General features: G+C 48.3%; 1 pseudogene; it reads right to left on the bottom strand.

Moving 5' to 3' along the window:
• Window positions 1–824: 824 nt before the first annotated feature.
• On the bottom strand, window positions 825–27,130 carry LOC471046 (succinate dehydrogenase [ubiquinone] flavoprotein subunit, mitochondrial-like; annotated as a pseudogene).
• Between the last annotated feature and the right edge of the window lie 797 nt (window positions 27,131–27,927).

Raw genomic sequence — 27,927 nt, 5'->3', positions numbered from 1 at the left:
TTTCCTGTCTCACCTCCCACTTCCCTTCAGCTGCTGCTCAGGGCCACCTTCCAAATTTTGGTCTCAGGGTTGGCGCCTGTAGAATGCAATCCAAGGAATTTAGATTCATTCATTTCAGATACCATTCTTTCAATTTTAGGGACTATCTTAAAAACTTAGTTTGGTAATATGTAAAACACTTACAATTTCAAAGTCCAGATATTACTTCAGAGTCTATTTCGGTCTCACTTCCACCACTGACCCCTGTCCTCCACAGCAACCACTTTAGATTTTTATCTTTGTACTGTTTTAAGAAAAAGCAATATATATTTGCATCATATGATATGTACTCTGCCCCTTATCAATAGGCGTTCCTCATTCCTCCTTCTGGTACGGAGTTCCCCACTGCACGAATTAATGTTCCTAATCCCCTACTGATGGATATTTTGATTGTTTCCAGTTTTACAAACGCCACAGTGAAGAACTTTGTGGCAAACACATTCAGGCTGTGAAAAGAACTCTGTGGGTAAAGTCCTTTCATTTCTTTGCCAGAGTTTTTTTTTGAGGCAGATTCTAGAATTGCTGAGTCTAAGGGCAAATGCCATGTAGTTTTGTTAGATGCTGCCAAATCCTCTTCCATGAGGCTGCAACGTTCTGCATTCCGCAGTGACGTATGAGAGTCCTTGTACCCCACAGCTTCATAACCAAAGCATGACAGCCAACCTGCACGTTTACCCATCACACAGTTGAGAAATTTTATCTACTTTCACCTTTTTTTTTGGTTAGCATTTTTATTCCCAGCTTTTCTGTGGTGTAATGTGCAGAAGGTAATGAACACATTCTACCTGCAAGCTTCTTCCTGTGCCTTTGGAATCTGCTCCTGCCAGTCTGCAGGGAACCACGGATCTGCTTTCCGTCACGTAGGACACATTCTCGACACCCTCTGTACACAGCATGCGCTTTATTTGGCTTCTCTTACGCAGCGTAGTGACTTTCAGATTTATTCAAGCTGCTGCGTGCGCCAACAGTCCACTCCTTCCTAGTGCTGAGGCCCCCATCACATGAGCACAACTGTTTCTTGTGTGTGATGTGTTGTTCTCTGGCTGTGCACTGCCAAAAAAGACATCATTAAAAAAAATTTAAATATAATGTAAGACCTGCCTTGTCTTAGGAAACGTTTTTCTGGCAGTGGCTCACACCTATAATCCCAATACTCTGGCAGGCTGAGGCAGGAGGACTGCTTGAGCCCAAGAGTTTGGGACCAGCCTGGGCAAGATGGTGAAACCCTGTCTCTAAAAATTAGCCAGGCATGGTGGCTCACACCTGTAGTCTCAGCTCTTAGGGAGGTTGAGGTGGGAGGACTGCTGGAGCCCGGGAGGTGGAGGCTGCAGTGAGCCGAGATCACATCACTGCACTCCAGCCTGGGCAGCATGGCAAGACTCTGTCTCTACCAAGAAAAAAACAAAAAATTAACAGAAGGAAAAACAAAAGGGCTTTCTTATCAAAAATACACTTTAAGGAACAAATTTATAATATTAAGTTGCTGCAAAAGTAATTGTGCCTTTTACCATTGAAAGCAATGGCAAAAACTGCAATTACTTTTGCTCCAACCTAATATTATTTTCTAATGACAAACTTGGAAATAACTGTCATTGTTCTCTAAAAAGAACAGCCTAAAAATAAAGCAGCAGCCCATTTACCTCTATGCCAGTTCTTTTAGCATTTGGTTATTTAAACTGGCAGTCCCTAACCTTTTTGGCACCAGGGACTGGTTTCACGGAAGACACTTTTTCCACTGACAAGTGTGGGGATCGTTTGGAGATGAAACGGTTCCATCTCAGATCATCAGTATTAGATTCTCATAAGCGGGGCATAACCTAGATCCTTCGCATGCGCAGTTCACAACAGGGTTCCACTCCTATGAGAATCTAATGCCACCACTGATCTGACAGGAGGCGGAGCTCACACAGCAATGATATGACAGGGGGCAGAGCTCACACAGAAATGAGGACGGGGCAGAGCTCAGTAATGCTCTGACAGGGGGCGGAGCTCACAGTAATGATGACAGGGGGCGGAGCTCACACAGTAATGATAAGACAGGGGGCAGAGCTCACACAGTAATGACATGACAGGGGCGGAGCTCACACAGTAATGACGACGGGGGCAGAGCTCACACAGTAATGATCTGGCAGGGGTGGAGCTCACACAGTAATGATATGACAGGGGGCGGAGCTCACACAGTAATGCTCTGGCAGGGGGTGGAGCTCACACAGTAATGCCCTGGCAGGGGGTGGAGCTCACACAGTGATGCTCTGGCAGGGGGTGGAGCTCACACAGTAATGATGACAGGGGGTGGAGCTCACACAGTAATGCTCTGGCAGGGGGCGGAGCTCACACAGTAATGATATGACAGGGGCGGAGCTCACACAGTAATGACGACAGGGGGCGGAGCTCACACAGTAATGATCTGGCAGGGGGCGGAGCTCACACAGTAATGATATGGCAGGGGGCGGAGCTCACACAGTAATGCTCTGGCAGGGGGCGGAGCTCACACAGTAATGCCCTGGCAGGGGGCGGAGCTCACACAGTAATGCCCTGGCAGGGGGCGGAGCTCACACAGTAATGCCCTGGCAGGGGGCGGAGCTCACACAGTAATGCCCTGGCAGGGGGCGGAGCTCACACAGTAATGCCCTGGCAGGGGGCGGAGCTCACACAGTAATGCTCTGGCAGGGGGCGGCGCTCACACAGTAATGCTCTGGCAGGGGGCGGCGCTCACACAGTAATGCTCTGGCAGGGGGCGGCGCTCACACAGTAATGCTCTGGCAGGGGGCGGCGCTCACACAGTAATGCTCTGGCAGGGGGCGGCGCTCACACAGTAATGCTCTGGCAGGGGGCGGCGCTCACACAGTAATGCTCTGGCAGGGGGCGGAGCTCACACAGTAATGCTCTGGCAGGGGGCGGAGCTCACACAGTAATGCTCTGGCAGGGGGCGGAGCTCACACAGTAATGCTCTGGCAGGGGGCGGAGCTCACACAGTAATGCTCTGGCAGGGGGCGGAGCTCACAGTAATGCTCTGGCAGTGGGCGGAGCTCACACAGTAATCCTCTGGCAGGGGGCGGAGCTCACACAGTAATGATCTGGCAGGGGGCAGAGCTCACACAGTAATGCTCTGGCAGTGGGCGGAGCTCACACAGTAATCCTCTGGCAGGGGGCGGAGCTCACACAGTAATGATCTGGCAGGGGGCGGAGCTCACACAGTAATGCTCTGGCAGGGGGCGGAGCTCACACAGTAATGCTCACTGGCCGGCTGCTCACCTCCTACTGTGTGGCCTGGTTCCTAACAGGCCATGGACTGGTAACAATCTGTGGCCTGGGGATTGGGGACCCCTGATTTAAAGAATCGAGGACACACCTAGCAAACCATCTGCTAAGAAAAAAGGAGGAAAAGCACAAACATTAATTTGAACTTAGAAATAAACTACAATAAGGCCAGACATGGTGGTTCACACCTATAATTCCAGCACTTCAGGAGGCCAAGGAGGAACGATCACTTGAGCCCAGCAGTTTGAGATCAGCCTAGGCAACACAGTGAGACCCTGTCCCTACAATTACAAAATAAATGAGCTGGGCATGGTGGTGCACACCTGTAGCCCCAGCTACTCAGAAGGCTGAGTTGGGAAGATCACCTGAGCTGCCCAGGAGTTTGAGGCTGCAGTGAGCTGAGACTGCACCACTGCACCAACCTGGTCTCAAAAAAAAAAAAAGAAACTGCAACAAAATATCTGGATTTTGATGTAACAGAATACAAAGATAATTACATTTGATTTTTAGGTCAACAAATATGACACGTCATAACAGTAAAATATTTGACATGGATTTGGAAATAAAAGAAAGTTTGTTCATTTATATTTTATTTAAGAGCTGTGCCCAGTTTTATCTTGTCACAAGAATGAAGCAAGGGACAAAGGTAAGTGTCACGCTCCCCGGCCACTGGGTGCCAATCCCCCTTCAATGTACTCCTTCTTCCCCAGAGTGCAGAAGCGTATAAAGACAGTTATGACATGGACACATGTATGAGCTATTATACGTAATTACAAAAGCTGATTCTGTCATCACCGCATCTTGTCTCATCAGTAGGAGCGAATGGCTGGGGGGACGGTGGCACAGTCAGCCTCGTTCAAAGTTTTGTCGATTATGGGTCTATATTCCAGAGTGACCTTGAAAAGAAGTCAGTGGTAAGTTAAGCACAAAAATGTACAAAAAGCCATCTCTTGTGTTCCTTTTAAAAAATTTTAACTATAAAAGTAGATTTACGGCATGTGAACTTTAAGGTATTTGCTGCAGTATTTTCCAATAACAAATTCAAAAATGATCTACATGCGCAACAGGGGGACTGTAAGTGACGGCAGATCTGTAGAGTGGAACAGAGCAATGAAAATGACACTGTACCAGATTCTCAGTGCTTTACAAAAATGCTCCCATCATGAAAAGTGGGAGAACCCTTGTCTATACCAAGACACTTCATGTTTAAACTATCTACTTCCAGTTTTTCTACTTCAAAGTAAATATTTATATAGGTAGAACATCCCTAATCCAAACATCTGAAATTCTCCCAAATCTGAAACTTTCTAGAGCACCAGCATGACATTCAAAAGAAATGTGCTATGGAGTCAGATCTTCCGATTAGGGATGCTCAGACAGTAAGTGTAATGCAAATATTCCAAAGTCTGAACAAGCCTGAAATCCAAAACACTTCTGGTCCCAAGGATTTCAGAGAAGGAATACTCAAGCCATGTATTAAATATGCACACACAGGAAAAGGTAGGCACATATAGAAAGAAATTTAAACCATAATGGGTCATCTCTGGTTAGTGAGCTCTTATTTCAATCTCTTTGTACTTTCTAAAATGAGTATGTATTTCTTGAAAAATCACTGAAACTGGCTGGGCGTGTTGGTTCATGCCTGTTGGGGAGGCCAAGACAGGTGGATCACTTGAGCTCAGGAGCTCAAGACTAGCCTGGGCAATGTGGCAAAACCCCGTCTCTACAAAACATACAAAAATTAGCCAGGCATGGTGGCATGTGCCCGGGAGGCTGAGGTGGGAGGATCACCTGAGCCGGGGGGAGGTTGAGGGTGCAGTGAGACGAGATCGAGCCACCACATTTCAGCCTGGGCAAAAGAGGTGAGACTCTATCTCAGAACAACAAAAACAAAACAAAAAACCTGAACCCGGAAACATTAAAAATAGACTTGTGCTAAGCGAGTGAAGTGTGACCTCTCTATACTATCAGGAAATGGCCTTCATGATAAATCCTGAAAATGACCCACTGCCTGAATCACAGACACACTAGATGATAGTGAGAGTCCAAAGGTAACTTCCACAGACACAGCTAAGTGATTATACGACTCTCCCTTACAAGTTATGAAAAGCTTAAGGGTAAAAGCTTTCTATCTTCATGATTTCTGAATCTCAATGCCCAGCAGAAATGCCACACGGGTGAACTGTGCTTGTGTGGAACAAGCTGCAACCCCCCTACCACACCCTCGGCTGGCTGTTCCCAGGACGCTGTGCTTATGTGGAACAAGGCTGCAACCCCTCTACCACACCCTCGGCTGGCTGTTCCCAGGACGCTGTGCTTGTGTGGAACAAGGCTGCAACCCCCTACCACACCCTCGGCTGGCTGTTCCCAAGACGCTGTGCTTGTGTGGAACAAGCTGCAACCCCCCTACCACACCCTTGGCTGGCTGTTCCCAGGACGCTGCTTACCCCAACCCTGCCTCCATTTCTGCCCTTCTCTGCTTGCTCAGTGCCCAGGGGATGCTAAGGGCTGCACCACATCCCCTCAGCTCCCTTGCAGATGCTTCCAGTTGGCCCAGCCCATGGGAGGAGAGGGGAGGGGTCTCTTCTGGGCTCCCTTGGCTTGGGACTGGTTTCTGGTAGTGGCTCTGTCCCCACCCAACAGATGCTGACTTTCTCGCTAGGTCCACAATCATCATCTCCTCCCCTGCCACCAGGCCTTGGACACTTGCTCCTGCCCAGTGACTTCCATCTGGCCCACACCACGGAGCAACCCTTCCTTAAGGCTCCTCTGAACCACCTGCAGGCACTGGATTCTGTTTCCAGCCCGAAGCCCGACTGCTGTCAGAGTGCCTTTTTCAGCGGTGCCTCAAATCTGTCCGGAGTTGATTTAAATCTGGCCTGCTCCTCCGTGTTCACCATCAGCAAGGCCAGCCCGCAGACCTGGGCGGGGCCGTGTGGGTGCTGGGCTGTGGTGAGAAAGAGCTCCACACTGACCTTCCCAGTGCTGACGTCCACATAGGACAGGGTGTGCTTCCTCCAGTGCTCCTCAAAGGGCTTCTTCTGTTGCCCCTGGATGGGCTTGGAGTGATCGTACTCATCGATCCGCACCTGAGGCCAGAAACACCATCACATTTCTCATTACTCCAACAGAGCAATACAGAAAAAACACAGCAAACATTAAAATGATCTAAGAGACAGATGCCCTAGAACTCATTCCATTTCCACTTCAGCCCAGGAGGTTGGCACCATCAACACGTTCAGAACCCACAGAGGCCACATGGCTGGCCAGCGATGTGCAGCCAGCAGTGAGTCCAGAGTAATCCATGTCCGCATGTTCCCTTAGACATCCTTTATGTACCTAAGAGTTTATCAAATACTTTGTCTTTTTGCTCCAAGCGCTGGGAGACTACCTCCATCTTTTCTTTCAGCCTGTTTTTATTAAAAACACTTTTTTTTCTTTTGAGACAGGGTCTCGCTATGTCACCTGGGCTGGAGCGCAATGGTGTGATCACAGCTCGCCAGGGCCTTGACTTCCCGGGCTCAATCACTCATCCTGCCTCAGCCTCCTGAGCAGCTGGTACGTCAGGTGTGTACCACCACGCCTGGCTAATTTTTTAATTTTTGTAGAGACAGGTTTCGCCATGTTGCCCAGGCTGGTCTAGAACTCTGGGGCTCAAGTGATTTGCCTGCCTCAGCCTCCCAAATGCTGGGATTACAAGTGGGAGCCACTGCACCTGGCTTCTATTCTAATTAAAACTCGTTTTCACCAACTAAATTTATGCTCCTGGCCAGGCACAGTGGCTCATGCCTGTAATCCTAGCACTTTGGAAGGCCAAGGTGGGTGGTTCACTTGAGGTCGGGGTTTGAGACCAGCCCGGCCAACATGGTGAAACCCCATCTCCACTGAAAATACAAAATTAGCCAGGCATGGTGGCATGCGCCTGTAACCCCAGCTGCTTGGGAGGCTGAGGCAGGAGAATCACTTGAACCCGGGAGGCAGAGGTTGCAGTGAGCTGAGATCGCGCCGCTGCACTCCAGCCTGGGGGACAATGAGACTCCATCTCAAAAAAATAAAAACAAAAATAATAAATTTATTATTATTCTGTATTCTGGCAAAAACGGATTCATATACTTTGCAGGAAAGACTCTTAATATGTATGAGGAGACGAGCAAGTTCTGAGCAGTGATCACAGCCATCAGCATATTCTAGTGGAGGGTAAATCAGTAAAATTTCATGGTCAATAAAAATGATTTTCCCATTCACCGTGTTCAGCTGACTGGAAAGGCTGCCACCAGCCGCCCACACATGGTCCTGAACCAGCCTGTGTGCCTGCCTTGTGGAGCCTTTGTCCTTTTGCCGATGTGGTTTATCCTGAACTTGCATTTGCACCCCAAGCTTCCCTTTCCGTCGTTTTTTTGCTATCATATGTGAAAAACTCTTACCAGGCAGAATCCAACACGTGTGCTCTGCACAAAAATCAGTTCATCTGAAGAACAAGTGACCACAGGGCAGGCTCCGTAATCAAACCACAGGACAGGCTCTATAATACCTTTTCCAAACCACAGGACAGGTTTGAAACAGTGGCTTACTCGTTATTTAGTAAACTGGCATTTCCTCCACAGGGCAGGTCTGAAACGGTGACTTACTCGTTATTTAATAAACTGGCATTTCCTCCACAGGGCAGGCTTGAAACGGTGGCTTACTCGTTATTTAATAAACTGGCATTTCCTCCACAGGCCAGGCTTGAAACGGTGGCTTACTCGTTATTTAATAAACTGGCATTTCCTCCACAGGGCAGGCTTGAAACGGTGGCTTACTCGTTATTTAATAAACTGGCATTTATTTCCTGGTCATGCCATGCTGGCTGCACTTCTAACCTTGGCCTTCTAACAGCAAAGCACATTGGCTTGGAGATGCCACTGCTGGCATCAGTGGATGCCGACCCAAAGCAAGGAACAGGTCACAGTGATCCAGAAAATGGCGAGAACCCAGGGATCAAAGTTACCAGGGGGAAAAAGGCATTTTTTGGATTTACTTTTGGGGAAATGACATAAAATGCAGAGAAAATGCAGGGGTGGGGCTGAGTCCCACCAGGCGGGAGGAAAAGGCAGGTGCAGGTGGGCGTGGCGAGAAGGCGCACCTTGTAGTCTTCCCTGGCGTGCGCGCCCCGTGACTCCTTCCACGCCTCTGCTCCACTGACGGTCTGCAGCGCACACAGCATCAGGTTCTGCAGCTCCAGGGTCTCCACCAGGTCCGTGTTCCAGACCATTCCTGGGGACACAAAAACTTCCATCAGGGGCAGGCGGGACCCAGTCACACGGGCCCTCCGAGCTGTCAGCCTGGGCCTGCTAGTCCATGGAGTCACTGGTTGTGGCTTTACAGCTGAGGGCCAGCACCCATCCAGACAGTAAGCATGGAACTAAGTCAGCACTGACGGGACAGACACCAGCCCACCCTGCAGAAGGCAGGGCCCAACAGTGTGCACAGAGCCCACTGTCTGCTCACCCCGGTCAAACGTCTTCAGATGCTTCAGGTCTCCGTAGAGCTTGATTTTCCCACAACCTTCTTGCAACAAGCTTCCCACACGGAACACGGCAGCATGATTTTGCGTTGACTGTGGCACAAAATATTATTTGTAAACTTTTAATGCATAGAAGCAGCCATACCAAGAACTGCTTAACTTTTAGACCTGTTGTTTTGCATTTCATTTTATTTATGTAAATTAAACAGAAAAATTAGGAAATTTAGACTATGAGTTTATTACTCTGAACTTAAAAATGAAGTTTTGACTAAAGCTTCTGAATAAGTGTTTCTATTATATACACATCTTAGACCCACACACATCCTTTCCAGCGGGATACAGCCAGGGTCCAGGACGCCAAGCAGACTGCCTGTGAGGCACCACGTTCCATAGGGCTCCGTGGCCAACCAGGCAGCGCTGCCTCCCCACACCCCTGGCGGGACTCCTGACGTGGGGTCTGGTGGTCAACGTGACACGAGCCAGCAGCCCTGTGGTGATACACACAAGGAGGAACTGAGCAGAGCCCTGCTGATGGTGGGGTTGGAACCGAAGGTCTTCAAGGAGAGGGAGGGGCGTGGGTGGCTGGGGCCCTTGGCCCATCTGGCTACTGTCTTCTGCCTATTTTGTAGAAGCTCCTTGTACACTGAGTTCCTTCATAGTTTTACTATCACGAGAAACGTGCTAGGAGTGGACCTGAAGTTTACTTAGGTATGCTGGGAACTGGGCATCAGCTTTTGCTTCCTGTGGGACACACAGGTACCACCTCCGTGATCCCTCCTCCTCCTTGCTTCTCCCTCTAACTGTGCTTTGCTCCACTGACCCTAATTGTCTCTTCCTCTACCAATGCACCTTCATGGTTTAATTTGGACATTTCATCTGATTTTCCTTAGACTCATACATAATCGTAACACTGTAATGCACATCAACCTAATGGTTTTTCAGGAAGAACAAACGAAAAAAATTGCATCTCAGAATCTAGTATTACATTCTTTCATGTCCTTTAGCAGCGATGTTTTCGTATCATCTTTTCGTATTTCTGGTTACATTATTTCAAGGCATTTTGAATTTTTTTGTTTGAAATGTGAATGGGATATTTACTGATGTCTGAGCAGATTACTGCTGGCACATTGCAAAGCTACTGATTTTTACATACAAATCTCTTATCCACATACCTTACTACATTCTTGTTTTGTTTCTGTTAGTTTTTCCGTTTACTCTCTGGAAATTTTTTGGAAATTATATCTGTAAATAATGGCAACTGTATCTATTCCTTTTCAATATTTACTGCCAAGACCAGCTGGGTCATGGAAACCCTAACCCAGTGGCACTAGAGGAATTAAAGACACACACACAGAAATATAGAGTGTGGAGTGGGAAATCAGGGGTCTCACAGCCTTCAGAGCCAAGAGCCTTGAACAGAGATTTACCCACGTATTTATTGACAGCAAGCCAGTGATAAGACTTACTAAAAGTATTCCTTACAGGAAATAAAGGGATGGGTCTGGCTAGTTATCTGCAGCAGGAGCATGTCCTTAAGGCACAGATTGCTCATGCTATTGTTTGTGGTTTAAGAACGTCTTAAGAGGTTTTCCGCTCTGGGTGGGCCAGGTGTTCCTTGCCCTCATTACGGTAAACCCATAACCTTCCAGCGTGGGCGTCATGGCCATCACGAGCATGTCACATGCTGCAGAGATTTTGTTTATGGCCAGTTTTGGGGCCAGTTTATGGCCACATTTGGGGGCCTGTTTCTAACAATTTACCTCATTTCTTTTTTTGATTGTTACTATTAATAGCCAGAGTCAGCAGAAAAATCCCTTCCCCCAACGAAATGCATTTCTGCAAGCTTAGGAAGCTCTGTTTGTTCAGTGCTGACTCCGGCACCTCACGGAGCCTGGGATACAGCAGGCACGAAGACACACCTTGTTTGGTGGGAACACTTCTAGTATTCTCACTTCAAACTATCTCAGATTTGCCATTTCTCTATCCTAAGGCATGTTCCCATTCTCTAATGCAAGGGTTCCTTCTTTCCCAGCTGGCTTCCAACCCTACAAAAGCACTGCAGGGCATCACTCAGCCTTCTGTGCCTTAGTCACGCTGTTCTTCTCACCGTTCCACAAAGCCTCCCTCAAGCCCAGCCTCACCTGAAGACTGAAGGGCACGGGCCTCTGAAAATGTCAGCAGGGTACCTGTTCTCTTGTGTCTAACACCAAATGCCTTTCAGAATAGGACTAAAGCAGTGGACTTCTTTCTAGAAAATACGCAGAAATTCTTGCAAATAGTAGACAAGAGATCTCATTCATGGACAAGAATCCTTGTTATTAGAGGAAGTCAGTTCCTTAGACTGACCATATATCAGGTTCTCCACGGCCCCATGGCTAATGGCTGCCATACTGGATGGCAAACACTCAACATTTCCATCATCACAGACGGTCCTACTGGACCGACTCCCAGCAGCACAGGCCGCACAGATCACTGTCCACCCGCCGCCCACTCTCCCTCTCTGCTGAGTATATTTAGGGGCAGCAACAGGTCCAGCTTAAAGACGTTTCCGAGCTGCTGGAAGCCAGGCATGATGACATGATCAATATCTGGGCCTGAGATGTAAGCACCAGTGTTGTGTTGAACTCCAGGAAACCTCTAAGAGAAAGCTGCCCTGCTGGGGACAGAGCTTCTCCGGCGGTCCTGCGGCTCCCTCTCCTCCACGCTGTGACTCATCCATGACAGCCAGCGACGGTCAGGGCACGGCGGTCATGCCCAAGCACACACGAGTGAACCACAGAATGCTGTCCTGGATGCTAAGCAGTCACTAATTCTGCCCTGGCCTGCTGACCTTCCATGTGGAGAAGAAGTGCACTTCTGGTCTCTGTCATATTCTTGATACAGTGAGGAGTATGTCCTACTGCTGTTCACCTCCAGATACTGGTGCAGCCTCGTATGTTTATAGCAGCACTGGTCACAATAGCAAAGTCATGGAATCAACCTAAGTGCCCATCAACGGATGACCGGATAAAGAAAATGTGGTACATATATATATACCATGAAACACTACTCAGCCATAAAAAAAGAACGCAATCATGTCTTCTGCAGCCAGACGGATGGAACGGGAGGTCACTATCCTAAGTGAAGTTACTCAGAAGGTCAAGTGTCACACATTCTCCCTTGGAAGTGGGAGCTGAACGGTGAGTACACATGGACACACGGAGTGGACTAACAGAGACTGGGGGATCCAAAAAGCGGGAGGGGTGGGGATGAGCAATTATCTGCTGAGTACAACACACACGACTTGGGTGACGGGTACATGAAAAGCCCAGACTCCACCACTTCCCAGTACATCCACACAAAACTGCACCTGCATCCCCCTAGATCTGTTTTTAAAAAAACAAAACCAGTGCAGGGCCAGGTATGCAGCTAGCCTGCTCACTCCAGAGCGAGTCCAGGCTCTTACCTTCTGCATGCTGAGTCACAGTTCCGATGTTCTTATGCTTCTTCCATCAGCAAATCTCAATTTGTCAAGATTCGTGACAGATTCTTCCCCAGCATTTGGTTTAATTGGAGGGACTTTATCTCCTAAAACAACAACAACAACAAAAAGAGCTAGAATTTAACTTTTGAAAACCGTTTTAAAAAACCAAATGGATTTAGTATGACACACAAAAATGAAGCATAGCCGCTCAAGGAGCCTGGAAACTGTGTAAGTCTCCTGAGCTAACACAGTGCCAGCCCACCCTACATCTGAGGTCATCTGTTGAGTTGGGGCCAATTTTAAAGAACAGACATAAAAGGCAAAACTGCTGGCACACAGTAGATATCCATTAAGTGATCTTAGAGTGAATAAACTAGAAATCATCTCTAAAATTAAAAAATTAAAATGTAGGCCGGGTGCGGTGGCTCACGCCTGTAATCCCAGCACTTTAGGAGGCTGAGGTAGGTGAAGCACTTGAGGTCAGGAGTTCAAGAGCAGCCTGGCCAACGTGGCAAAACCTCATTTCTACTAAAAACACAAAAATTATCTGGCATGAGAACTGCTTCAACCCGAAAGGTGGAGGTTGCGGTGAGCCGAGATCGTGCCACGGCACTCCAGCCTGGGCAACAGAGTGAGACCCTGTCTTACAAAAAAAAAATTAAATGTATACAAATTTATATACATTAAGTGTATATAAATGTCACTCCACTAAGGAGAAAAAAAGACACCTTCCAGATGGTGGTCCCAAGGGGCCGGCCACCCCACTGTCCTTCGCATTAGGGGGAGGAAGGTGGCTGCTGTGTGCTTGAAAGCCACCTGCTGATTTGGACTGTTGTGTGCTCTCACCTATACTTCAAGATTTGCAATTTTTTTTTTTTTGAGATGGAATTTTGCTCTGTAGCCCAGGCTGGAGTGCGGTGGCACCATCTCGGCTCACTGCAACCTCCACCTCCTGGTTCAAGCAATCCTCCTGCCTCAGACTCTGGAGTAGATGGGACTACAGGAGTATGCAACCATACCTGGCTAATTTTTGTATTTTCAGTAGAGATGGGGTTTCACCATGTTGGCCAGGCTGGTCTCGAACTCCTGACCTCAGGTGAGCCACCTGCCTCAGCCTCCCAAAGTGCTGGGATCACATGTGTGAGCTGCTGCGCACGGCCAAGATTTGCAACTCTTGTGTTTCCAAGATGTCTCGAAAAAAGTTTTAAAGTTTTTTTTTTTTATAAAATTATATATATTTTTTCTTCAATAGGTAACACATGCAGGAGATAGGAGGTATGAAATGCAGGAGTCAAACAGGCCCTGCCCTGCCTACCGCCTCTCCACGGGACCTGGCTGTGGGTCTCTTGAGGATCTGCTCAACTACTTCCAGGCTTGCTGGTGTCTCTTTTCCTTTTGTTTATAACGCTTTAAAAACGGATCATTCATTAAAATTGACTTTTTTCTTTCGATGGACAGTTCTACAGTTTCTTTTTTCTTTTTTTTTTTTTTGAGACAGTGTCTCCTCCCTCTGTTGCCCAGGCTGGAGTGCAGTGGTGTGACCTCGGCTCACTGCAACCTCCGCCTTCTAGGCTCCAGCAATCCTCCCACCTCAGCCTCCCAAGTAGCTGGGACTACCCAAGTGTGAGCCACCATGCCCAGCTAATTTTTGTATTTTTGGTAGAGACGGGGTTTCACCACCTTGCCCAAGCTGGTCTCGAACTCCTGAGCTCAAGCAATCGGCCTGCCTTGGCCTCCCAAAGTGGTGGGATTATAGGTGTGAGCCACTGCACCCAGCCTCAGTTCTACCGATTTTAACACATGGATAGATGCATGTAACCACTTTGGGAGGCTGAGACAGGAGGATCACTTGAGGTCAGGAGTTCAAGACCATCCTGGGCAACACAGGGAGACCCTGTCCTAGAATACATTTTTAAAAATTAGCCAGATGTGGTGGCGTGCACCTGATCGTACCACTGCACTCAAGCCTGGGTGACAGAGGAAGACTATGTCTAAAAATACATATATATTTTTTTTTCTGGAGGGGGCGGGGGTTGGGGGAGAAGTAGGGATGCTACAAGCATTTTTTCTTTCCTTTTCATTTTTAAAAATTAAAGCATAAAGATACAGTAAAATAAACTCATCATTTTTAATGTAGGTTTTTCAAATTTTGACACACACAGAGCTGTGTCTGTAAGTCTCAGCACAATCAGGAAACAGCCTCTGGCAACCAGCAATCCCTTTTCTTCCCTAGATGTGCCTTTTCCAGAATGTCGTATCAACAGGATCACAGGCGTGCAGCCTTCTGAGTCCGACTCCACAGCATTCTGCGTGAGATGCTGCATGTGTGAGCGGTTTCTCAGATGTCAAGTATAGGGTATTCTCACAAAATGTTCTTTTCTGCATTTTCAAAGAAAGAGAAGCTCAAAATTTCTACACTGCTCTGATAGAAGTGGTATCAGACCTCACTGCTCAAAGTGCAGGGCTATGGAGTGAGACAAGCACAACCTGTGGCGTCAGGAATGATGCACCTGAACTCCGCCTTCGCCGATGATCAGCAACGGCTTGGGATGAGACGCCAGCTCTGCATGTGCTGGCCTCCTGAGCTGTCGTCAGATCCACAGAGACAGAGTGTCTGAAGTAGCTACCCTTTTAATACTACCTGTACCTTTCTAACTACAGATATAAAAGGGTGCATGTTTATAAGGTTCGGCAGTGCTAGTTTTTATTTCACTTGAGTCCATACAAAAAGCAAAAAGCGCCTGTTCTATAAAAACAGCAGAAATGATGCTAAACAGTTAACACCAGAGAAAGCTAACGGGAAGAACGTGGGCCTGGGGTCCCACCATCCTTGCCACGCAAACATCCACCAGTGCCTCATCCACCTCACACTGTTCTGAGCACACGAGGCTGCATAACCACCGTGAAGATCTCTGGAGGTGGGAGCGATGCTAACTGTCCTGCTCTTGGTGCACATAAGACTCACACTCCCACACACGCATGCACGTAAGACTCACACTCCCACACACGCGTGCACGTAAGACTCACACTCCCACACACGCGTGCACGTAAGACTCACACTCCCACACACGCGTGCACGTAAGACTCACACTCCCACACACGCGTGCACGTAAGACTCACACTCCCACACACGCGTGCACGTAAGACTCACACTCCCACACACGCGTGCACGTAAGACTCACACTCCCACACACGCGTGCACGTAAGACTCACACTCCCACACACGCGTGCACGTAAGACTCACACTCCCACACACGCGTGCACGTAAGACTCACACTCCCACACACGCGTGCACGTAAGACTCACACTCCCACACACGCGTGCACGTAAGACTCACACTCCCACACACGCGTGCACGTAAGACTCACACTCCCACACACGCGTGCACGTAAGACTCACACTCCCACACACGGTATTTCTTTTCCCGCACATTATTTGACGCTATCATGAAAAGAAAACCAGCAAGTGAAATCGAATCTGTCCGTAGAGGGTGGGAATCCTGTTCCCTCTAAGTCAGCCCTTCTCCTCTAATAGAGGTTAGCTATAGTTTGTTTTTAGAATGGCCTAAATTATTTTTCTAAGTACCAAGAAGTTACATATTCATTCATGCCAACTATTTTAAATATTTCATTGCAAATAAGTGATTTATCGGCAAGTAATACGTAATGAACTTCCCCTAAAAATAACAGCTTCCTAATAGTGCTTTTTCTAAGCAGAAAATAATGACTGCAAAATAATTAAAAAAACAAAAATGTAACCCCAAAAATGTCACCTTAACTGTTAAGATCCCCAACCAGCCTCTATCTAGTCTCAACATTACCACCATATAATCTCTGGATTTCTCAGTTTAATCACTTCTAGGGGAAAAAACCCAGACTACCTCTATATGCTCACTAAGCAAATTTCCAGTAAGAAATCAAGGCTTTGTAACCTGGCTGGGTGCAGTGGCTCATGCCTGTAATCCCAATACTTTGGGAAGCTGAGGCAGAAGACTGTTTGAGTCTAGGAGTTCAAGACCAGCCTGGGCAATATTGTGAGACCCTGTCTCTACCAAAAAAAATTTTTTAAAATTAGCCAGGTGTGGTGGTGCACATCTGTAGTCCCAGCTACTTGGGACTCTGAAGGTTGAGGTGTTGAGGACTGCTTGAGCTCGGGAGGTTGAGGCTGCTATGACTGTGCCACTGCACTCCAGCCTGGGCTGACCCTGTCTCAAAAAAAAAGAAAAAAGACTAACCTCCTGCGCCTTCTCAAATAGTCTGGGTCCTGAAGAAAACACTTACCAGGCCTGCACGACTCTGCGATGCTCAGGGCACATGCCTGACCAGACAACCAGGTCCAACAGCGAGTTTGCCCCGAGGCGGTTGACACCATGTGCCGAGGCACAGGCGGCCTCCCCACAGGCGTACAGGCCGGGCACAATCTGATCCTGGCCATTCCCGTGCCTCAGGACCTGTGGAAAGGAAGATTTCAGGTGAAATGTCAAGATGCCCATTCCTCCACAAGCCCACCTCCCTCAACAGGGTGTCTGTGCTGCAGGTCAGAGAAAGAGAGGGAAGTAGGTCGGGCATGCAGTGGCTCATGCTTGTAATCCCAGCACTTTGGGAGGCTGAGGCAGAAGAATCGCTTGAACCTGGGAGGCGGAGGTTGCAGTGAGCCGAGATCGTGCCATTGCACTCCAGCCTAAGCGACACAGAGCGAGTCTCCATCTCCAAGAAACAAAGAGAGGGAAGTAAAGACCATATCTAAGAAGGAAGTAAGGACCATAGCTACTCTTCTTCAGAGGGAAACTTCCGAATGTATCCCCCAGTTTCCCCTCTGCCCCTGAGCACCTGCTGTTACAAGCAGGTCAGAGGACCTCCAATGTCAGCATCTGCGACTGTCCCCCGTGTCCCATGTTCCCGAGGCCCTCACCACCTGTGCTCCAGCTCAGACCCAGGAGCACGGCAGGTGGAGGAACATCAGCAGGGGAGACTGATGTTCCAGACTCTTCTACCCCCTGTTCACCTCTTCATCTACGCAGGGAAAGTAACAGCTTCCACCCACCTCGCCCAACAAGGAGGCTAAGTGACTGACAAGCTCTGTGTGAACCACAAACCACTCAAAGGTATGAATTATAAAGATCCCTCGATGTACAAGATCATTAGAAATAGAAATTATAAAGATCCCTTGATGTATAAGATCATTAGAAATAACACAAGATCATATAGGAAAGTAATTATAAAATGGGAAAAGCTGCAAATGATGTATCTATCACAGTTTACTAAGGAGGAATAAATTATTAAGCCTCCTTCCATCCTCCAGTGATAGAAATTTCAAGTGCAATTTAGAAAACAATACAGTACTTTCTTGAAGGAAACATCTGTCTCTTCCTCTAAGATCTAAAGAGACAACTGCGAGATGGGCCCCATTGTCCCAGCCTTCTTTCCAGCTATGGGAGAGAAGCCAGCACCATCACCTGCCCCTCGTAGCTGGTGGGAATGCCGTCCATGTTATAATGCACAGTGGGGAGGACAGGGATCGGCTCCTTCGTGACGTCGACACCAGCGAAGATCATGGCTGTCTCTGAAATGCCGGGCAAGGGCATGGCCAGCTGCTCTGGAGGTAGGTGGTGCAGCTGCAGGTAGACGTGATCTTTCTCAGGGCCACAGCCTCTGGTAAGACAGAACACCATCACATAAGGCAGAGAACGGCAATGGCAGCAGACCTGAGAATACGTCATCTTGGAAGCGTGTGAGTTTCAACATGTTTTGATACTGAGGAAAATTTCCCCTCGTGTACGGCCACCCTCTCATCAAATCTTTTCTAAGCATCTACTGTGTGCCAGGGACAATCCCAGGTGCTGGGACACAGCTGAGAACCAGAACAAAAACTCTGCCCTTACTGAACTCACACTCGTCTCAGGGATCACAGCCTGCAGCGGCTGTCCTTGGTAAAAGCATTAGGCCTCTATGCCAAATAGTCGTCCCTGCGTATCTGTGGCAGGTTGGGTCCAGGACCCCCACGGATACCAAAATCCGTGGATGCTCAAGTCCCTAATATAAAATGGGAGAGTATTTGCATATAACCTACGCACATCCTCCTCCATATTTCAAACATCCTCATTTCAAGTTTTACATTTAAGTTGTACAGCAACTCCAGGATGACTCATAGTACCTAATACAATGTAAATGCTAGGTAAATAGCTGCTACACTGTGTTGCTTAGCGAACAATGACAAGGAAAAAAAAGTCTGCGTATTTGTAAGGATGCAATTTTATTCTCAGTACATAGTTGGTTGAAACCACACATGTGGAACAGATAGATACGGAGGGCCACCATATTACAAAAAACCATCTGACTTCTTTTTTTTTTTTAATATAAAAACGTAAAACCTCTAAAGGCCATACCAGCAGATATTTAGCAAGTGTCGTTACATTAAAGAATAGGGTCAGGCAATGAAAGAGCTGCAAATTGTTTTTCTGAAAGGCAAATAACCCACACACTTTGAAAGCTGTCGAAAAACATCTGTGGGTATCAGACACAACACCTAAGGCTCACACACCGACTTCAGGTTGGGTGTGTGTCTCTCTCTCCCATACTCCATCACATACTCACACACACTAAGAGAAACTCTGTTCCACAGATTTGAGAAAGAAACTGGCTAAAATTTTCAAAATGTAGGTCTTTAGGAAAATATCACAGACTAACAGACGCCTGCCGGCAGCTGAGAGAGGTGGCTGTGCACATGTGCCTGCACACGAAGGTGAGGGCGAGTGGAGCTGAAACTCACAGAAGCAACCCCGGCCCGTGTGCCCGCTCAGACAATGCTGGTGGTAAACCACACGCACCTTCCTTCGCGGATCTCCAGAGTCATCCACCGAGACACCACATCTCTAGACACCAGGTCCTTCGCGATGGGGGCGTATCGCTCCATAAACCTTTCACCTTGACTGTTAATGAGAATGCCTCCCTCTCCACAACATCCTTCCGTAATGAGACAACCAGCACCATATGTGCCTGCAAAAAACCACACATTTATAACCTAACAATTGCTAGGTCTCTATTTCAAATGCATTATTTTTTTTTACAAGATATTTTTTGGGGGAGAGACTAAAAAGATATGCAGAAGGCATTATATGCAAAACTGAACAGAAAGAACAGTTATGATACAGTAGAAAGTCTGGATAACAAAAAGCACTGACAAGGCTGACAGCTGCAGCAGAGGCTGGGGCAGAGTGGCGTCCCCAGAGAGGAGAAAGGCCGGCCCACAGACCTCTGGCCAATACTCTGATTACAGCCTGGTGTACGCTGGATGCCTCAAATTTTGTTTTAATTTTTGAACATTCTTTTGCACTATGATACTGTGGTGACTAGTTAAGAATACGAGCTTGGAGAATTCATATCTAAGTTACCCAAACAGTGGCAAGGACAGTAATAATGATTATTTTAGTTCATCTTTACACTGCACTTGCTATGGGCAGTTCTAGCTGCTTTCCACATATTAAACTCATTTAAGTCTTACAACAACTCTGGGTAGTACGACCCCTTTCTCAGTGACAAGCAAATTAACGCTTGGTAACATCCAGTCATGCAGCTGAGGACAGAGCTCAAACCCAAACCTGGGCAGTCCGGCGGTCTGTGCCCCAAATAGCGGCTCTGTGACTCCTCAGTGCGATGAGAAACAGGGCGTGCCAAGCTCTCGAATTTTAACAAAGGAGATCAAAAACCCTAAACTAAATGTATTTCAAAAGCTACAATTTTTATTAGTATACAAAAAGGGCAATCTTGCTTTCAAAACAAGAATGTGATTCTTGCATCTCACCTGCCTTTTGATTTTCTAAGTTTCCATGCTCTTTTTTCGGTGGTTACTTCTCACATATTGAAGACAAAGCATGGGAAGTGAAGCTCTAAGCAAATTACAGAGGGAAGTCAGGGGCTCAGTGACATTTTACTGATTAAAAACAGTAATAAAAAATACAACAGGCCGGGTGCAGTGGCTCATGGCTATAATGCCAGCACCTTGACGGGCCAAGGCAGGAGGATCGCCTAAGCCCTGGCGTTTGAGACCAGCCTGGGCTTAAAATGGTGACACCCTGTCTCTACCAAAAACAAAAAAACCCTCAAAAATTAGCTGGGCATGGTAACACATGCCTGTAGTCCCAGCTATTTGGGAGGCTGAGGTGGAAGGATAATTCCTGAGTAACTGGAATTCCTGAGTAACTGGAATTACAAGCATGTACCACCATGCTCAGCTACTTTTTAAACTTTTTGTAGAGACAGGGTCTCGCTATGTTCTCCAGACTGGTCTCAAACTTCTGGTATCAAGTGATCCTCCTGCCTTGGCCTCCTAAAGTGCTGGGATTACAGACGTGGGCCACTGTGCCTGGCCTGCTTGCTCTGTTCTTACATGCTGAGTGTCACATATCCCAAGTGAAAACCTGGTATATAAGATTATCAATTCAACTTTCCAACATAGAGGCAGCAACTCACACATTGCCTTAGGGGCAGCTTCTCAAGGCACACGTCTGCTCCTGTCACATCCACAGTCGCTGCATGTGCCCCACACGGCTGTTCTCTGTTGCCTTTTACGCAATCTCTGGCTGACTCACTGGGCACGCTAACCCATTCCCCGCTGTCACCACAAGCCCCAGCACTACGTGTCCTGTCTCAGGTGGACGTAGGGCGGCCTTACCCTCCCATATGAGGTGTGCAATATTGAGTGGCCGGTCCGATCAGCCACACAGCAGCACCGATGGGCCTGCCCGCCCTTTCCAAACTTGAGGCTCTGTCTGCCAAATGCACGCTGATAAATCTTCCCAACTTCAGTTCTGCTAAACGGCATGCCATAATTTTCTACCTGTGAAAGATAAAAACAAACAAAAGCCTTATTACCCTAAAGGAGTCAAGATATTCACAGCTAATCTACACTAAACAACTTTAATACAAATCTGCAAACCCAAATTAACCTATTTTATGAAAATAACACTTCATCAAAGAGAAGTTTTTCTTATTACATGTAATACACACTTCATGACGGACAAAGACTTCTCTTGTGAGCTTTGCTAATCACCATTCTTTCGGCTGCCACATCTGCCTCAATTGCTTACATTTTTTCCAGGACTCTTGTACTAGAAACAGACCACGAGAGCACCCAGAGCCTCCCGCCCATCACTTCGACCATGGCAGTGGGGGCCTGCTCCGTCACGCAGTGGATGGCATCCTGGTCCCCCAGCCAGTCGGAGCCCTTCACGGTGTCGTAGAAATGCCACCTCCTGTTGTCCTCCTCCATGTTCCCCAGAGCAGCATTGATTCCAACCTGGAAACACCAACCACTCCTTACAAGCCACAAACAGGAGCCCCAGCTTTGTCTTCCAGGCCCAAATCCACCCGCTGGGGGATTCAGAGAAAGCCAACTACTCACATGGTGACTCCCAGTGAGGGCTGACCTCAGCAGAGGAGCAGCCAGGCCTGACAGATTCCAGATCACAACCCCTCCCAGACTCACCCAGTGATTCCATCCCTTAGCCTCAGTCTCCTCATCTGTGTGGTGGAGACAGAGGGAACTCCAGGAAGGGCTGACTGGAGCAGTGAGTGAAAGGCTACCTGTAATATGCTTATTACCTAACGTATCTGGCACAGAAAAGGTACTCCATGAATCTCTCCACATAATTTTATTAACAAATCTTCCCAACGGCATTTACGGGCATGTGTTAAAGATTAGAAGTGCTTCCTGCCAAGTAATAAACTCCACACTCAGAGTCGCACTCCCCTGTACCCCTACTTCCTTTGGCTATGTGTGCCCACCACCGTCTTACCCCTCAGAGAGTCCCAGAAGACAGCAGCACAGGGACAAATGAAACCCTTGCCCTTTTCTTCCCCAACCTAAATTCTGAATCCTCCTCTTTAGATGATCTCCTTTTCTTAAGGTGTTGGGGTGGCAGGGGTGGGTGGGGAGGGTAGATGGTCAGAGAAAACCCAAGTGTGACTGGAGTCTGAATTAAGAGTGACAACAAGGCTCCCGCCCTTCAAAGTCCCCAGGGAAGAGGCTCCAGGGAGAGACCCCTGAATGGGTGAGCTGAATAAGGCACAGCAAGAGGCCAAGTGGCTGGAGCACGGGGAGGAGGCAGGAGGCTGCCCAGGTAGAAAGTGCGAGGCTGTGCGGGACCTGCACGGAGTGGGAGCACAGTGGGGCACCTTTCTCTTACCTGCGCTGCAACAGTGTGTGACCTGGTAGGAAACAGCTTGGTAACACATGCTGTATCAAACTCTGCCTCGGAAAGGCCAAATGCAGCTCGCAAGCCTGCCCTTCTAGCGCCTACCATCACTGCATCAAATTCATGATCCACTACTGGATACTGAGCAGAAATCTGGGAAAGAAAAATTCACCTGTCAATCACACGTTCCACTATGCCAAACATGAAGACTCTTGTGCCAGTGAAAGAGCTTGACAAAGATAAAAGGAGCAACTGCTGGGCATACAGGGCCTCCATCCTGTCCTGGGGCTGAGCCCTGAACAGTGCGGGGAGAAGTAGGCACATTCGCACCTGGAGAAGGGACTGATAATCAGATTCTATGAATGGTAGAGGGTCTATTCCATGGGATCAGACTGAGGACCACACCTCTACTTCAGGGCCGTGCCTATGCTTATGCCTGAGAAGGTGCCAAGGAGCATTCAGTCGCTGTTGTGAGCTTATGAGAAAAGAACTTCTCAGCAAGTTTCAGTTTTCCAACAGAGAGAGAACAGGCACACTCAATACCAAGGAACCCACACCGGAAGGGCCCCACGGTCCTCTTTTCGGTAGGATTTTATCATCTATCACAGCAGATACTGTTCATTTTAATTTATTGCTTTACTTGACCTAAATTTAAATCTAGTTTATAGATACATAACAGATACAAGTAAAAATGTTAACATCTATGTTTATATTTGTACTTGCAATTAAGTATTATTACACTGAAAATAATTTCAGCATGCATTGGATACCTATGAGAAATTTTCCCCTTATGTCTATGACTCATATGAAAACAAACTGGTATAGATCCTTACCCCCAAGCCAAAAAAATCATTTATAATGGAACAAAAAGCATGAACTTACGGAATCTGAAACTTCAGCAGATGCCCTCTCGTTCCTTCAACAGTGAAGTGAACACCTCGGGTTCCTGTTTGCAACACTGTTGGCCACTGGAGACACAGAAGACACAGATCCAGAGGGTTAGTGTCCTGAAGGAACAGATGCTGTGGGGGATAGTAATTCAAACTTCCCCTTGCAAACTGTTCACCTTCTTATGTACCCAGGTGCTCCTATGCATCCAGAGAGCTCAGCTGGGACCCTCTACTTAACCCTGAAGGGCAGCCCAAGGGGCAAGGAAGGACTGAGCCCCCAGGTCCTCCTTTCCACCCTGACTTGGCACTCTAGAAAACCAGGATGAAGCTTGTTTCCAAAAAGGATACTCACTGACTCAGATACGAGATGAAAAAGGTGCACTTCCTCTGGGAAGTCTTCACTTATGCTACTTAGTGGAGGAGGGGAAAAACATCCAGATCGTATTACTGTATGTGGTATTCTGCAGATAATGAAGCATTTTAACCGGCTCCATCAGAGCCCTTTCCACATTACAGCTCCAATCGTCCAGGAGGGCTTGCGGTCAGTTCAAAAGGCACTGGACACTGAATCAGGAGATCTGTATCCTGGAACAGTAAAGGCTGACAGCCCAGAGGGAAGAGGTGTCATCCCTTCATCACACAGGAGGATGTCGGATGCACACTCTCCCCTGCCTGGTTGCTGCTGGCTTTTTCCTGGCCAACGTCTACAACTTGACATATCTCGCTGCTTAAATTTTCCATCTTAGAAAGCTTTACTCAAGAAAACTGGTTTTAGTGTTTAGTTTTTAGTGGCTCTGTGTGAGAGAGGTGACACTGTCCCATATGCTAAGGTTGGCCAGCCATTCAGGGGATGCGTTTTCCATTCTGCTGGCGGCATTTTAGAAGACCACTGAATAGTCTCAGAAATATCATAAAGAATAGTTTTAGGGGCTGGGCGCGGTGGCTCATGCCTGTAATCCCAGCATTTTGGGAGGCCAAGGTGGGCAGATCACCTGAAGTCAGGAGTTCGAGACCAGTCTGGCCAACATGGCAAAACCCCCTCTCTACTAAAAATTAGCTGGGCGTGGTGGCGGGCACCTGTAATCCCAGCTACTTGGGAAGCTGAGGCAGGAGAATCGCTTGAACCCAGGAGGCAGAGGTTGCAGTGAGCCGAGACTGTGCCACTGTACTCCGGCCTGGGCGACAGAGCGAGACAATGTCTCCAAAAAACAAAAGAAAAAAAAAAGCTTTAGGAAATTATGCACTCAGCAATCAGAAGAGGGGATGTGAGGGATGTCTTCAAGTATTTAGAAATACTTGCAATTCAGAAATTATTATGTGGGATAAAAAATTATTCTTCATTTCTCCAATTTCTAGTCTGTTTTTATTGACATAAGCTAATTTATTTTTTTCTTTTTTCAGAAAATGAGAAAGAACGAATATTCTTCTACCTTAGTATAATTTTGTACATGGTAAAATCATATTTTAAGAAAGAAGTCTTTGAAATAATTTTAATAAAAACGTTCTTGAAAATTTTGTAAAGTGCCCTATTAACATAGGTAATAGCACCAATAAAAACAGTACATTATACCAAATGTAAGTAGAAACAGTGAGATCACTCAATGTTTATTCGTTCTTTCTGGGATGTTGATGTGGAATACACACTGCCCACCCCCCACCACACACACACACAGCTGGCTTAAAAGGGGCAGCTACTATAACACAATCTTGAACAAATCATCACGCCATCCCCCCGGGGAAAAGGACACTAACCCTCTGCATCTAAATCTCATCTGGGGCAGATTTTTGAATCTGGAAAGCCCAACTTTAAGCCAATGTCAGTCTTTAGATAAAACTCAAAACTAGTTTTGACACAAAACTAGTCTTTTGTGCCAATTATTAATTTTTTTAGGAGAAACTATCAAACATTTCCTCTAAGAAAAAAAATGGGGAACATATAACTAAAAGGAATACTTAGACCTTGCTTAACAATACAGAATTTCAGATGACTGAATCAGGAGGTGGAGGGGGAAAAGTAAGAAGTGCAGAGACATTCATATCCGAAATCTAGCAAAGTAAGGGGTCCTCATCGAATAAAATGCACCTATAAATCATGAGCAAGAAACTAATCTGCATGTACAACCTACACAGTCACAAAAGCAGCCAACGAAGAACCCAAAAACGCACGACTTTCTGTAGGAAAAGCTACCTTCATCAAGATAAAAAGACTTTTACAAAACCCAAGACTAAATTTTGGTTCCATTTTGCTATCTTGCCATCTGGTCTGAGGTGCCTGGGGCCTTAGTCTGCAGAAGGAACACTGGGCACCATCTGGGTTGGGGACAAAGGCACTGGCTCTAACTAGCTTCTCTCCAACCACAAGCTACCATTGCCCCTAAAAAGTCCCACTGACCATGGGCTTCACCTCCTGCTTGTGGCCGCCCTCCTAGCAGCTCCTAAGAGCCCAAGATGCGGCGGGGGTCTCTGCTCAGTCAGCACCAACCACAGCAACACGCTAGAACGGTTTACACTCTTTCCGATGTTGACAGGATGGCTGTATGACTAATCCTCACATTTAATTCAGAGAGATTTTTAATAACTATTTCAAAAAGGAGAAAACTGCACAATCACAGGCATAATTCAAATCAATATTGCTGAATGCCTTGGTTCCTATTGAGATTTTTACTCTGCAATTTAAAATTACTTTGTAATTAAGGAGGTGGGTGGGTAAGTTCATTTAAAAGAACCAAACAACTAAACCTATCCAATTTCGCTTGATTAAATAAAATCCTAGAAGGCCGATTCTGAAGATGCAATCGTAGAGGGCACATTCAGACAAACTGAGAGAGCAAGGGCTCAGGGAAGTATAACCCTGACCATCATCCTGGACTAAGCCCAGCCCGGCCCTCGAGGTACTCAGCGCACAGGCAAGCACAGGTCCTGGAGTCCTCGCTCGGTCAGTGCCCTGAGCTCTCCGTCTGATTTTTAAAAACTGGCACAGCTGCTTTTAAACACCGGCACATTGTTGGTGGCACAAGGGCCACCAAACAGGACCCAAAGTACAGGTCCTTAACTTCCAAGGTCCCGAAGTGGACATGCACAGATTTGCGCTTTCTGGAAAGGGGAACTGCAAGCCCAAGCTCGGGCGCGCCGCGCTTCCCACCGGACACCCACCCGGCCGAGCCCGGCCACTCCTCGCACCCACCCGGGCGGTTTCACCCGCCCCGCCAGCCCCACACACGGGCTGCGGGCGGCCCCTCAGGACAACCCTCACAGAGGGCGGCAGAGGCCCGGCCCAGCCAGGACTCCACCCCGGTGACCTTGGGCAGACACGACTCCTCCCCGAGTCCACCCGCCAGGCACTGAGGCGAGGGGCTACCTCAGCCCGCGAGGTCGCCGGACCCCAGGCCCGGACCAAAGCGGCGGAGGGGACGCCCAGCAAGCCCGCGGGGTCGCGACCTTCACCGGGACGCGGCCTACCTGCTAAGGACCGAGCTCCCCAGGCCCCCGAGTACACTCCGCGGCTCCCCCTCGCACCGGCCCAGGGCTCTCCCAGCCCCTTCCCGATCCCCGGGCAGGGGGCGCGGGGACCCGGCGCCCGCTCCGCTCGGACCCGCTGGGGACCGTCCCGCTCCTACCGCCGCCTCGCCCCCCGCCTGCCCTGCCCCAGTCCGCGGCAGGGACTCACCGCCTTGGCCAGCGCCAAGCGCCGAGCGCTTGGCAACCGCGACAGGCCCCGTACCCCTGACATGTCTGTAGTCGCCTCCGCGCAGTCCCGCCAGTCCCTGCGCAGACTGCGCCTGCGCACCACGCCCGGGTCAAGGGGGGGGGGGGGGGGCGCTAGTGGGGAACATCGCGCCTGCGCACCACGACACGCCCGGGCCGGGGTCTAAGGGGCGGGGACGCCGCGCCTGCGCAAAGCGGACCCGCGGACGGTGGCGCTGGGTGGACACGGAGGTCCCGCGCTCCCCGACCGAGATAGGGCGGGCCCTATTTCGGGGAGGTGTTTGGCACCAACATTTTTTAAAGCCCCGTGGGTGGTTCTCCGGGATCTCCCAGACCGAGAGGGCCTGAACGTCCAGACCGCAGGGAATGGGGTCGAAGGGGCGGCGCTCGTCCGCGGAGGTGGGCGGGAGCGGCCCGGGGCCTCCGGCCTCTAGGGAGCGGGAGTGACCCTCGGTTTCTGGCCCCCGAGGGGCGGGAGCGATCCTCAGCCATGTCCCTAGCCTCTGGCTTCCGGCTGATTTTTAAATTTTTGGTAGAGGCGGGATCTTGCTCTGTTGCCCAGGCTGGTCTCGAACTTGTGGCCTCAAGCGATCCTCCCTCCTCGGCCTCCCCAAGTGCGGGGATTACAGACAGAGCCACTGCGCACGGCCGTGGTCAGCTTTGAAAGCTGGGTAGATCCCTTTGGCTTATACGCCTTTCTGCTAGCTTACCCTGATTCTGCTTCTGGTTCAGATAGTATTTTAATATTTCTAGTGTGTCTTTTTGTAAGATATCTGAAATCTTTTTGTGGAATGAAGTGGCATGAAAAATAAACCAATAATCATTAGTAATTATGTTTCCTGTCTTTTCACTTTATTAAAATCTTCGTCTTGTG

This window comes from Pan troglodytes, chromosome 2 (genome assembly GCF_028858775.2).
Source record: "Pan troglodytes isolate AG18354 chromosome 2, NHGRI_mPanTro3-v2.0_pri, whole genome shotgun sequence".
Lineage (NCBI taxonomy): Eukaryota > Metazoa > Chordata > Mammalia > Primates > Hominidae > Pan > Pan troglodytes.
Note: the sequence above shows the minus strand (reverse complement) of the source record. Positions and strands in the feature narration are given on the sequence as shown.